Source organism: Delphinapterus leucas, chromosome 15, assembly GCF_059928025.1.
Source record: "Delphinapterus leucas isolate spDelLeu-1000000601 "Yukka" chromosome 15, BTC_Dleu_Yukka2, whole genome shotgun sequence".
Classification (NCBI taxonomy): Eukaryota; Metazoa; Chordata; class Mammalia; order Artiodactyla; family Monodontidae; genus Delphinapterus; species Delphinapterus leucas.
Genome location: NC_143143.1, coordinates 51150313 through 51162605, shown reverse-complemented (window position 1 = coordinate 51162605; position 12293 = coordinate 51150313). Strand labels below are relative to the sequence as shown.

The window sequence follows — 12293 nt, the reverse complement described above, 5'->3', positions numbered from 1 at the left end:
AGGTTATTACAGAATATTGAAGAGAGTTCCCTATTCTATTACATTTCCTTTCAATCAATAGAAATAGACATAAAATATCCTCAGCAGGGAAACCTGTCTTTAATACTGAATATTGATTCTGATAAATTAATAAGAAACACATGGTTTTTAAACTGCTTATTCATAAAACCATAAATAGTAGACAATTGCTCTGAAATCCTGCCTCATCAAAACATTTAATGAAGTGGATAGGCTGAGCCAGAATAGCTTCCCAAGAATGTAAGCCAACATACTCTTTCTACTGAAGAGTCACCCTGAGGACACTTTTGCTGCTGCCTCCAGTGCTCTCCTACTGTGGACTGTCTTCTTCCAAGTACCTAAAAGGGCAGATGATTCTCTCAACTTTGGTGAGATGCAAAAAGGAGCCTAGTTTTTGGATGCTCAGCAGAGCCAAGTTGCCAGGATATTGTTTGCAAATAAAGGATTTGTACTAAGTGGTATTTAGGGTAAAATCTTTGCCAGAGAACTCTTTCTTGAAGAGTTTGAAGTACACATAGTTGGTTAAGGGCATGGGTTTGGGGTTAAACAGAAATAGCTTCAACTTGGGCTTTGCTGCTCAAGAGATCTAACCATGAGCCAGTCTTAAACCCACTAGGCACTAAGCCACAGCTTCCTTGTCAGGAAAATGGGGGTGATAATACCTACCTCACAGAGACATGTTGAGGAATAGGTAAGATGGATCTTTTTACAGTGTAAGTTGGAATATATGCCTCTTCCACTTTAAACCTTCAGTGGCTTCCTACCTCATTCCAAATAATTTCCAGGGTCCTACTTGTCCCCTTACAAATCCCTTACAAAACCCATCACTTCATTGTCCCATTGATGTTCCCTGGAAGTATTAGACACAAACCTCAGGGCTTTTGCACTTGCAGCTTCTGCTCTGACTGCTCTTCTCCATGTATCATCAGTTCTCCTGGTTTACTTCCTCACTTCTTTCCAGTTTTCCTCAAAGTCACCTCATCTAAAGAGGCCTTCATCGTCTTACTTAAAAAAACGCATGTGCCCGTGCACACACACACACACCCCTTACCCTTTAGATTCTTTTATCTTCGCATTTATCAATTCCTGATATATTATTTATTTGCTTGTTGTTCATTGTCAAAGTCACACATAGAATATAAACCAAGAGACAGATACATTGTTTTTGTTTACTGCTATGTCCCCAGCAGGGAATTCATTCATCACCTCACAGATATTTAATAAGCATCTCTGATGATCCAGCAATTCCTTGGCTACATAACTGGGACTCAAATTGATTGTTATTTAAATGGTTCCTAATTTGTAAAGACTTTTAAGGGTCCTAAGAAACTGGAACTGGAGCTCCTTTAGGGTGATCTGGAGAAGGGTTAGCAAGAGATCCCATCTGTGGCAGCTGTGGAGCTGTGCCATTTACATCTCCCTCCAAGACAAAACTCACTAGGAGTGTAGTCAGTGGGACGGCCTCCGCTGCAGCATCCTCACCCCTGCGGCGTTCAGCCGAGGCTCCCAGCCAATGAGTGACATGGCAGAGACTGGAGCCGGCCCTTTCCTGCCCCAGGTGAGGCTCCTCTGGTGGGTGGTTGTTGCTCTGGGGCTCCCATGCACCTGGCGGAGACGCTCTCACAGCTGCCCTGCAGTCTGAGACCCTTCCTACCTGCTCATCCTTCCTCCCTCCTCTGCTTTCACAGTCATTAGTCCTGCCAATGTGGTTTGAAGGCTCTCCCTGCCTACTCCTGTTTCTTCTCCCCTTTCTCTTTCATACGCATTTCCTGTAATCAATCAATCAATTCCCCGTAATCAATCAAGTTCATCTTGGTGTCTGTTCCTAGATGACCCAACTCATGCAACAGCCCTTCTCTCAGGGTAGAAGAGTCATGTACTAAACTTTTGGACTGCAATTTTCTGAAGCCAAGTCTGTGCTCAGAATTCTCTAGGTTGGTAGCCGTGGTCCTCCATGTGCATGTGCCAGTGATTTCTGCACCTCCTTTAGACACAATAAAAAGTGATAGAACCAGGATTGGTCCTTAGAGCCAGTGGGGACTGTGTATATTTGAAGCCTAAACATAAGCTATTTCAGAAGATAAAAGTGGAAAGGGAGTGACAAAAAAATGCATTTTTACAAGCTGGACTATTTAAGTGGGTAATGCCGATATTCAAAGGGAAATTCCGTGAAAGTTATTTGAGATTCCTTTCCTTTCAGTGACTCTATTCAACACGGACTGTCATCTCCATTTGGCCATAGTTCAAAATGTTATTTCTTTGATCAGCCTCTTCAGATGTATGTCTTCTGTGTTGCTATATGTATAATCCCTGGCTCGTTGTAATTTATTATTCTGGAACTGAATGTGTTTTTATTAGAAGTGGTTTACTGAAAAGAAGGATTTACTAGCTTATGATCCTGTTTCAAGCACTTATGCAAAGCACATCTTCTGATGTTCTTAGAATTTTTTGAAGGGGGAGGATGTTAAAGAAAACATTATTCATGACACTTGTTAAAAATAAGACAGACTGTGTCCAGGAGACTACTACAATGGGGGTTTTGCAGGAGGGGAGAGAAGTTGAACTCAACTTTGAATACAATAAGGAAAAAAAGATCTATAGCCAAGGAGCAGGTTGGGGGGTGGGTCAGTGGATGGAGAATTACTAAGAGGAAACATCAGGGGTAAGGAGAGATTTGGGCTAAACCACCCTAATAGGATTCTTGCTGAAGGCAAGCCAGGGTGATCAGACATCACCTGGGAGATGGTGGAGGTTGAAGAACCAGATCAGATACTAAGGGTGATCAGATACTGAGGGTGTAGGATTCTAGCTAAATCAACTTATTAGCAGGATTCTTGCTAACACTGGGCAATGCAAAGACAGACACAGAAGTCCCAAAGTCAAGGCCTATTTGGGAATAAAATTCAGAGGAGCCTGACTAAAGTTGGCTCAAGGAGAGAATCTTTGGGGTGGGATGTGTGTGTGTCGCGGTGGTGGTGACATATGTTTTTAATGTTTGTTGTAAATGTTTGTTACGAAAAACATTTCTTTTCCTCCCTGGCTCTGAGTAAGCTGGTCTTCTTTCATTTTTCTCATTTTAGTTGCTACAGCAACTGTTTTGACTAACATGACAGTTTTCCTGCCCAAGAAAGTTACTTTCTTGAGTGACCACCCACTCCATCGAAAGGCATGTTTTGTTGACTTTCTTATTCTTTTTGCACTCTGAGAGGTAATTGCCGAATATCTTAGGAATAATTTCTTCAAGTGTTGTCTGGCAAGAATCAGGGAGCCTGTCTCAGTGCCCTGCTACAAGACAAGAGCCCTCGCAGAGTCTAAGTGTTCATACTTGGCCTCAAAATGCCCACAACAGAGATGCTTCTGGGAGAGGGAAGGACAAAGAGAGACAGATACAGAGTTTGACATCTCAAACTGGCAGACCTTAAAAGTTAAGTCCCAAAGATTCAACATCTCTATCGGGAAGTAAAAGAGAAAATGGAGATTCCTAAATATTGAGGACCATAAAGTGAGCAGACAGAAATACAGAGTTTGACTCTTTCAGGTGGATCATTTGAGCAGTTCCTTCTTCTTCTCAAATTCAGATCCTAATAGAGCTGATCAGCTTCTCACAGAGCCAAGGATATGTCAGAGCCCTTGTTAATAACAAACACCGTCAGGCCCAGTTTCAGTTTCTTTTTATTTTGCGGTACGCGGGCCTCTCACTGTTGTGACCTCTCCCATTGCGGAGCACAGGCTCCGGACGCGCAGGCTCAGTGGCCATGGCTCACGGGCCCAGCCGCTCCGCGGCATGTGGGATCTTCCCGGACTGGGGCACGAACCCGTGTCCCCTGCGTCGGCAGGCGAACTCTCAACCACTGCGCCACCAGGGAAGCCCCCAGTTTTTTTTTAAAAGATGACATAAGTCAGAAAAGGTGCTGTTCCTTCCTCTTGCTCGTTTTCAGCAGCCTTCGTCGACTCTCCCGAGCCAGGTCATTTTGAAAGTTGATGATGTTCTTCATTTCTGAGGTCAGAATAAAATGAAATGAATGGATTAAATCCTTCTACTTGTTATCAGAATAAGCGTTCGCTGTATTTCACGATCATTGCTGAAATCAGCTCTCTAAATGCTCACGGTTGGCTCCTGAGAAGGAGAACTTTTCATTTCTGCTTCTGTGGAATTGAGAACCCAAGATAGATAGTAGGTCCAGCACCTGTAAAACTTGCTTAACAATCTCTTGATTGCCCCTCACTACCTGAGAGCGAAATCAAGGAGGTGCAAGGCAGGGGCTCCCAACCCAGGGACGGTCTCCTCTGGTCACTACTCCCCGACACGCCCTTGAAGAAGGAAGGACTAAAACTTCCTACTGATGGCTTGCCCTCTGTGCCTGATGTGGACTGAGGCTGGCTGGGGCACAGAAGAAAGCCTGACCTCTCTGTGCAGAAACCACACTTTAGCGAGTCTAGCTCCACAGTAATTTACAAGCTCTGGGTTATCCTCACGTGTAGACCTCCCGATCTGCATTCTGGATCAGTGGAAATAAGCGCGCACGGTACCACTGCTCATCATGAAGACCCACGTGACAGAGATGCTCTCCCCACCATCATGTACTGATAGATATAATTCTGCCACATATTATCTGTGTCCTCTTGGGAGACTTGCTAACCTCAGAGAAAATCTGTAAGGTAGGGGAGGTGGCATTTACCACATTTGGTTCTTGGATGATTCATCATAAACAATACTAGCAACATGAGTCATAGTCACTGTCACTGTGTTCTTATATTGATAATCAGTAATAATGTAATGGGTGCAGGTTATGCAACAAGCCCTGCAGTGCCCACAGGTGGCCTGTAAGATGTGTTATTGTTCATGTTGCCATCCCTGCTTTTGGAGATGAAGAGACAAAGCTCAAATAAGCCTGTAAGTGTCCAGCCACGTTTGGATCAGGTCTGTTGGACCCTAAAACCAGTGTAACATGCCCAGTAGTTTCAGGTGTTCATGAAATGGGCTTCGTGCTTATTTACAAATGTTTCTTCCACATCCCAAAGTCAGCTGTAGTACAGAAGTAGGTGCCACTAGATAAAATGCATTAGGGATTTAAGTTGAAGACAGAAAAAAAAATGGGAAAGTACATCAAATTAGGGGTAAAATTAACAGGCAGCCACTCTATGGGCAGCAAAAATGTCCCATAAAATTGAAAGAAGTGAGCTGCAGATTTGCTACTTTTGATCATGGTGGCCAGAGTAATGCAGGAAAGAAAAACAGTTATAGGATTCAAACTGTCTGTCAGATTACAAGGAACGCAACAGATTAGGAAAAATAACTTTTCTTTAATACCAGGATCCAAGAAAAAATTCTGATAGCTTTCTACAACAACCGGTAATAAATACAGTCTGTACAGTTCATGGAGTTCACAAGAGAATCCTTAAAAATGATGTAACTAGAACTGAAACATTTCCAAAGCCCTTCTGATCTGAGTGATGGTTACTGGCCTTCAGTGACAAGGAGAACAGCAAAGCCTCCTTCAGATGTGATGCTGAGCAGTTCCCTGGGCCCACTCCCTGACAATGTCTCTTTCTCACTTACAGGTCTCAAAGCAGGTGTGATGCAAATGCCTGCTTCGGTGTAGCCATCAATCTCAGCTCTGCCCCACCAGCTACATGACACAGGGCAAGACGCTTAATTTCCATACCTCAATGGCCTCCTCCTCTGTAAAATGGGAATAATAATAGTAGCTCCCTCATGGGAAGTTGGGCGGTTAATAAGTTAATGTGTACAAAGCTCAGACCATTGCCTCGTGCTTAGTTAGCATTGTTTTGGTGGTAGTGGTTTATAATGTTATTTATATTTGGTTAGACCCGTCATGGCCTTTCTCTAACTCAGACTTCACTTGTCCCTCTTCAGCCTTAACAAAGCCCTTTCTCTTCCTCCAGTGTTGATCAAACCATGTTTACCCAAAGGTGGAGCCTCCAAGGCAGTGTTCATTCACTGACAACCCAAACACCCACTGATTTTAGGCAGAGTGGGACCTGCTCGGCAAGGTTGACAGGGTAGAACAGACACAGGCTTTGGAATCAGAGAAACCAGTTTGAATCCCAGGTCTGTTATTTATCCACTGTAGCTTTAAAGAATTGACTCTCCTTCAAACATTTTTCCCCTTATTTCTAAATACTGCATGTCTGATAAAGTAACCACTAATCATACCTGGCTGTTTAAACGAAAATGAAAAGTTCAGGGCCCCTGTCACACTAGCTACATTTCAAGGGCTTCATAGCCCCACATAACCTTCATGGCCTCCACGTCGGGCTGTGTTCATCTGGCACGTTTGCATCATCAAAGAAAATCTGTTGAAGAGTGTTGGATAGTAGCCCTGAATTACACAGTAGTTTTCTCCTAACTATTACCAGTTATTTGGCATTGACCTCATTCCAGACACTTGGGCTTTCTCAACTTTGAGAGCCATGTGAAGTTGGTATCAGTTTTCTCAAGTTACAGGTGAGAAAAGTGAAGCTTGGAGAGATGAAATGGCACCAGTGCAAGAATCTCTGGCAGATGCCTGGTGCGGAGGCTGACAGTCAAACCCAGGAAGGATAAGCTACAAGGTCTGGGCCCCAGTGCACCTCCTAGGGGTTCACTTTCTCAGAAATCAGGAGCCTCATGATGGAATGTGGAAGTCCTCACTCATTTCACTCCTTCTATATTCTAATCTACCCAACCCATCACAAGCACAAAAGAGGCCCAGAACAGCTAATGTTTAATTGAAATAATGTGAAGTTAACATGTTTATTAACCAGCCCCAAATCACTATCCCTTCCCAGTAGTGAGACTTGACTATTCCCTGTTTGATGATGCAGACCCCACAGTAGAAAAATATAGTCATTCACAGTTAACTTAAGTAGTAATGGTGGGTGAGAGAGCAGGAGAGGGAAAGGTAAGAAATAACCACAAATCACAGTTAAAATAAAATCAACCACCTGTTATTGCCTGTTATCTAGAAATCCCACCCAAATACTTTCCTCCTATTTACAGTATTTGGCCTGCTGAGATCTCTACCACTCCTTATGCAAAGAAATGGTATGAAATGTCGTTTAACCAAATCACTTATAAAATTGAAATAAAGGAAACATATTTTTAATCTAAATCATTTTGAAAGTAACTTGAATCTTTGAAAGATAAATTGTGATATTGAATGATGTTGAAATAGCAAGTGTTAGGGGAAAAATACACTAAAAGATAATGCTGAGACCACGGCTTTTAAATATACTCTATCCTTGATGCAATGGGGGCAGCATCTCTGGAAGCCCCTAGGGGCAAAAACCCCTCAGAACAGGGATCCTTGAGGCAGGAACAGCTTCTAACTGTAGTGATTCCAGCAAAAGTGATGCTTCTTGTTTCTTCCAAACAGAATGCCCTCCAATTACCAGCTTGTCCGCTTTCACAGGAGTTCCTGTTCCTTTCACACTGTCTCTCCCAATGGCCAAAGGCAAGAGCTGGTTTGGGCTGGATGTGTTAACTACTCCTTGAGCTCTAAAGCGTGACTAATGAGTTTTAACCAAGTCCTATGAGAACTGAAATTCTGAGCCCCCTGGAAGAAGTTACATTATGGTTTGCATCCTTACCAGAGGATCCCACTACCATCTGTTAATTGCAAACAAACAGATTTGTGAAGGAGCAAGGGCCCAGCTTCCTTTGACATCTCCCCTGCCATGCTCAAGTCTGGAGGAAGATTTTCCTGACAAGGGAACTGGGGATATTATAGCCTCAGTGTGGTCACGAGGCCACAGTCCAAGTTCTGGTCAGTAGGTACCTGTGTGAAATTTAAAACTGCTATTAGGGGAAAAGAATAGAGAATGTGTGGGAGGTGCAGAGAAATCTAAATAGGTTGGGTTTCAGGTCCTTTCAGCTGATTGCCGCATACCCCTCAGGTCTGTTCTCTGATTTTCATGGGTAGTTTGAATCCACTTGGTCTGAGAATTTTCTGGTCACAGTCGACAAGTTTATCATGGGCCTTGTTGGAAACCTTGTCATTAGCATCTGTCACAGCTCCTTACAGGTCTCACTGGAGAATTTCTGTTCTGGCAGCTGATTCTCCTAACATCTGATATTTTTTATCTATGAACTAAATGGACACCTGGTAAATGATATTTTTTCCCCTTTTGCTTTTGTTGCTAGGGAGCCCAGTGCCAAATAGGCACCTAATTCTCATTGTGTAGGACCTTTTAACAAGTATTTCTAAAAGCTCTTTTACTCTGTCCTTATTTTGCAAATTTGCCTTTTCTTCTCCTTCCTTAGAGTTCTTAACCCATTTTGCAAAGGATCTCTTTGCAGGGGCCACACCCAACCTCTAAGATGAGCTTGTATGACTTAGAAAAAGGTGCTGCTTCCTCTAGGCAGACAGCCTTAGGGTGGTGCCCTGGTATTTGTATGTCTGTCCGTGGCAGCCCTCCAGGGACTGACCCTGATGGGCTCTGGGCCTGGTGCAGCCCCCTCAACTTGAGTAGCTTCTTGTTTATGTTTTATATATTGGCCTACTGTGATATATTGCATTTGAAAAAAAATTCTTTTCTTATTTTTTTAAGACCATGAATTTAGTTTCGGTGTGCCTTTGATGTGCTAGGTGCTTGGAACACAAACGTGAAGAAGAAAGTTTCAAGGACTCTGCGCTCACAGAGGTTATATTCTGATGTGGGAGCCAGGCAATAAATCAATAAATAGTGAAATAATTGCAGACAGTGTTTTGTTGCAAGCAAGGAAATAATCAGGATACTGTAATAGAAAATAAAAATAGAAAATAAAGTATTAGGGAGGTAAGGGAAAACCTCTCTGAAGAGGGGATAATTAAGACAAGACCTGTAGGATGAAGAGGAGCTAAGGACAGTAGGAAGAGTCTTCTGGGCAGGCGGAACAGCAAGTGCAAAGACCCTGAGGCTAGAAGAATTTAAGAAGTTCAAGGAAAAGAGTCCTGATGGTTGTAATGAACAAGAGGGAACACAAAGGCAGAAAGTGGTGTGAGATCCGGTCTCTAGGACCCAGATTAATGCAGGACCTTTTAGGCCATGCTAGGAGTTGGGATTTTATCCTAAATATGATGGAGAACTATTAAATGACTTTAGTGAACTGATTAAAAGTTTGGAGAATCAATATGGCTGCTGTGGAAAGAAAGAGTAGAAGTGGGAAGATCAGTCCATGGGAGATGCTAGGAGTTGGGATTTTATCCTAAATATGATGGGGATCTACTAAATGATTTTAATGAACTTATTAAAACTTTGGAGAATCAACATGGCTGCTGTGGAAAGAAAGAGTAGAAGTGGGAAGATCAGTCCATGGGAGAGATGGTGATGCTTTGGACCAAGGTGGTGGTAGTGGAGATGGAGCAAAATGGATATATATGAAAAATGCTATGAAAATGAAATCAAGAATAGAAAGTCATGGATGACTCTTAGGGGAATTCCCTGGTGGTCCAGTGGTTAGGACTCTGTGCTCTCACTGCCGAGGACCAAGGCTCAATCCCTGGTCAGGGAACTAAGATCCTGCCAGCCAAGCAGTGTGGCCAAAAAGAAAAAAAAGAAAAAAAAAGGATGACTCTCAGTTTCAGTAAATGGATAGATACTAGTGACATTTATTGAGCCCAGAATGTCTTGTGATGGAGAGACTTAGAGAGATAAGGGTGAGGAGTAAAGAATTCAGCTATGGATATGTTAGTTTTGAGACATCTGTGTGGAGATGTCAAGTAGAGAGTTAGATGTCTGAATTGGGAACTCAGAGAAGACTGGGCTGCTGTTACAAATTTGGGAGTCATCAAGAAATAGATGGTATTAAAGCCCTGGGGTTAAAGGAGGTCTAGGAACGTAGTGGAAATGAGAATTCCCAGAGCCAATTCCTGTGGAACATGTGGAAGTTGGGTGTAGAAGGAAAAGAACTTAAAGGAACAGAACACAGTCAGAATATCAACATTCCAGAGTTTCCAAAAGGAGGGAATAGTCAGCCACTCAGGGATCAAATCAAAGGAGAAAAGGAGTGCGCGCACTGCATTTGGCAGCATGAACGTAAGTCATGGTGGACCTGGCAGAGAAATGTTAGCAAGTGATAGAAACAGAGGGCAGATGGAATTGGTCAGAGATGGTAGGGAAGGGAGATAGTAGAGACAATGGCTAGAGAAAGACTCTTCAAGATATTATGCCCTGAAAGGGGATGAGAGACATGAGGGAGTAAATGAAGGAGGAAGTGTTGATGGCTGGAACATATTTGTGTGCTGATCAGAATGATCTAATAGAGAAAAAAATTGAGTATTGGGTGGTGATAAACAGAAGACTGAAATCCTTGTGTAGGTGAAAGAGGATGGAACCTGGAAGAAGATTGAATCTGGAGCAGAAATGGGGGTATTGACCTTTGATGGGAGAAAGTGTGCTTTATTAGGAGTAAAGATGGAGAAAGTTCGCATCTGAAGAGTTTCCTTTAATCAGTGAAGCCCAGTAATTGGCTGGGAGTAAAGGGGTATGAGAAGAAGCAATGAGATAGGCCTTTCAAAGAGTGGGGAACCTTTTAAGAAAGAATTACAAGGTTGAAAGTCATGTTGACTATCCTTTTGAAGCTGATAATCTTGAATTTAAACCAAAGCCAGACAGTCCAGTTTTGTGGTTTTCTTTCATCAAGTTCAGCAATAAAAAAATGGACAGGGTGGACTTAGTTTTTTGGCCAAGAAAACAGAAAATGAGACATAGGAGTTGAGGGTGTCTGTGAGGGAGTGATTGTAATATTGGACCATGGAAATAAGCTAGACAAGGATGGAAGTAAAAGGAGGAGAAGTCTGGTGGTTAGTGAGAGATTGGCAGGGTTAATGAAGAGGAAGTTGCAAGAAGTCAAATTAATACAGAAGAGTGAGGACTGTAGAGCTAGGGGCTAAAAAACATCAGATGGAAGGGTCCAAGAGTGGGATGTTTAGGAATCCAGATTTCCAGATGGCGATGGTAAGGTCTGAGGGTACTGAGTAATTGAGAGAGGAGGAAAGAAAAAACTCCTTGCAGTTAAGAAGGCCAAGGAACTGAAAGTTCCACATCAAAATAAGCTGGAAAATCATTCTTATTTATCATGTATATTTCCTGGATCATCTCAAATCCTTATTTGGAATTGGATAGGGTGCACATAAGTAAATAATAATGAGAGTAGCTGATTCATTGTGGATCTACTCTGTAAATACCACTTTAGGTCATACTTCTGAACACTGAAATTGTTTATTACCGTTAGGATATTACTTGCGAAGTATTCTAAAATGTGTTCATTCTCATAGTTTAATTAATTGATTATTCTCATTTCTCAGTCAGTAATGATATAAGACATTTTCATTCAAGTTCAATACCTTTTTGTATGACGTACAACACCTTTCTTATCTAGCCTTATTTATGTGTCTAGTCTCATCCCCTACCATCCCCTTAAGATGTTCTAACCACACCAGCTCCTCAGAAGTCCCCACTGGCAGGTCAAGCCTACATGCCTGCCATGCTGCTTCACCTGGATAACTTCTGCTCATCCTCTAAGACCCATCTGAAATGTCAACTTCTGGGTCAAGCCTTTTCTAAAAAGTTGAACCATCTAAAAGTGTATTTTTGTGGGTCAAAGACATCACATACTGGCAATTTCATGTTGTTCATAATTTGCTACCAAAAATATAAACCTGAACCACACGTGAGGGATGGTAGCTACCACTTGCTGAGCTGTAACTATGTGATTCACATTCATGGTAAAAATGTAAAGGTACTTTAAATTTATCATCTCATTTCATTCCCTAAAAGGTAGGTATAAATACTTCCTTTTGTTAGATAAGGATTCTAAGACTTAAAAAGGGTCTTTACAAGAGAAGGTAAATAACAAGTGGCAGAACTGGGTTTTGATTCCAAAAGCAAAGGTCACATTATGCCCCTTCCTTCGTCTCACTCATCTCTGTGACTACAGTGCTAAGCACGAGCCTGGTACAGAGTTGAAATACCTATGATAATTCCTCACCTGTTCGAAAACTACCCAAACAAATTTAAAAGTTGGCTTTGTTCAGGGCCCCTGGTACTCTAAATTCGGACACGTTAAGGTGGCCAAGCCTCTTGACATTGGGTTTACCTTGATGAATGTTGCTGCTTCCTTGGAATTTGGAAAGATATGTTTTGGTGGGTGAAACTGAGAGTCTGGACTACAGTTAAAATCTTGAATCCAGTAATTGCTCTTTGTTTGAAGTCACACCCTGCTCCTGTTTGCCAGGCAGGTTCTCTATAGCAGTGTTGTAATTATCTAGGAGGACAAGTTCTTTAGATCA

At 42.3% G+C, this 12293-nt stretch overlaps 1 protein-coding gene across 1 annotated transcript in view; it reads left to right on the top strand.

Moving 5' to 3' along the window:
• Positions 1-12293, top strand: part of PLCB4 (phospholipase C beta 4) — a 158661-nt gene that overhangs the window by 14473 nt on the left and 131895 nt on the right. The gene's annotated exons all lie outside the window — the stretch shown is intronic.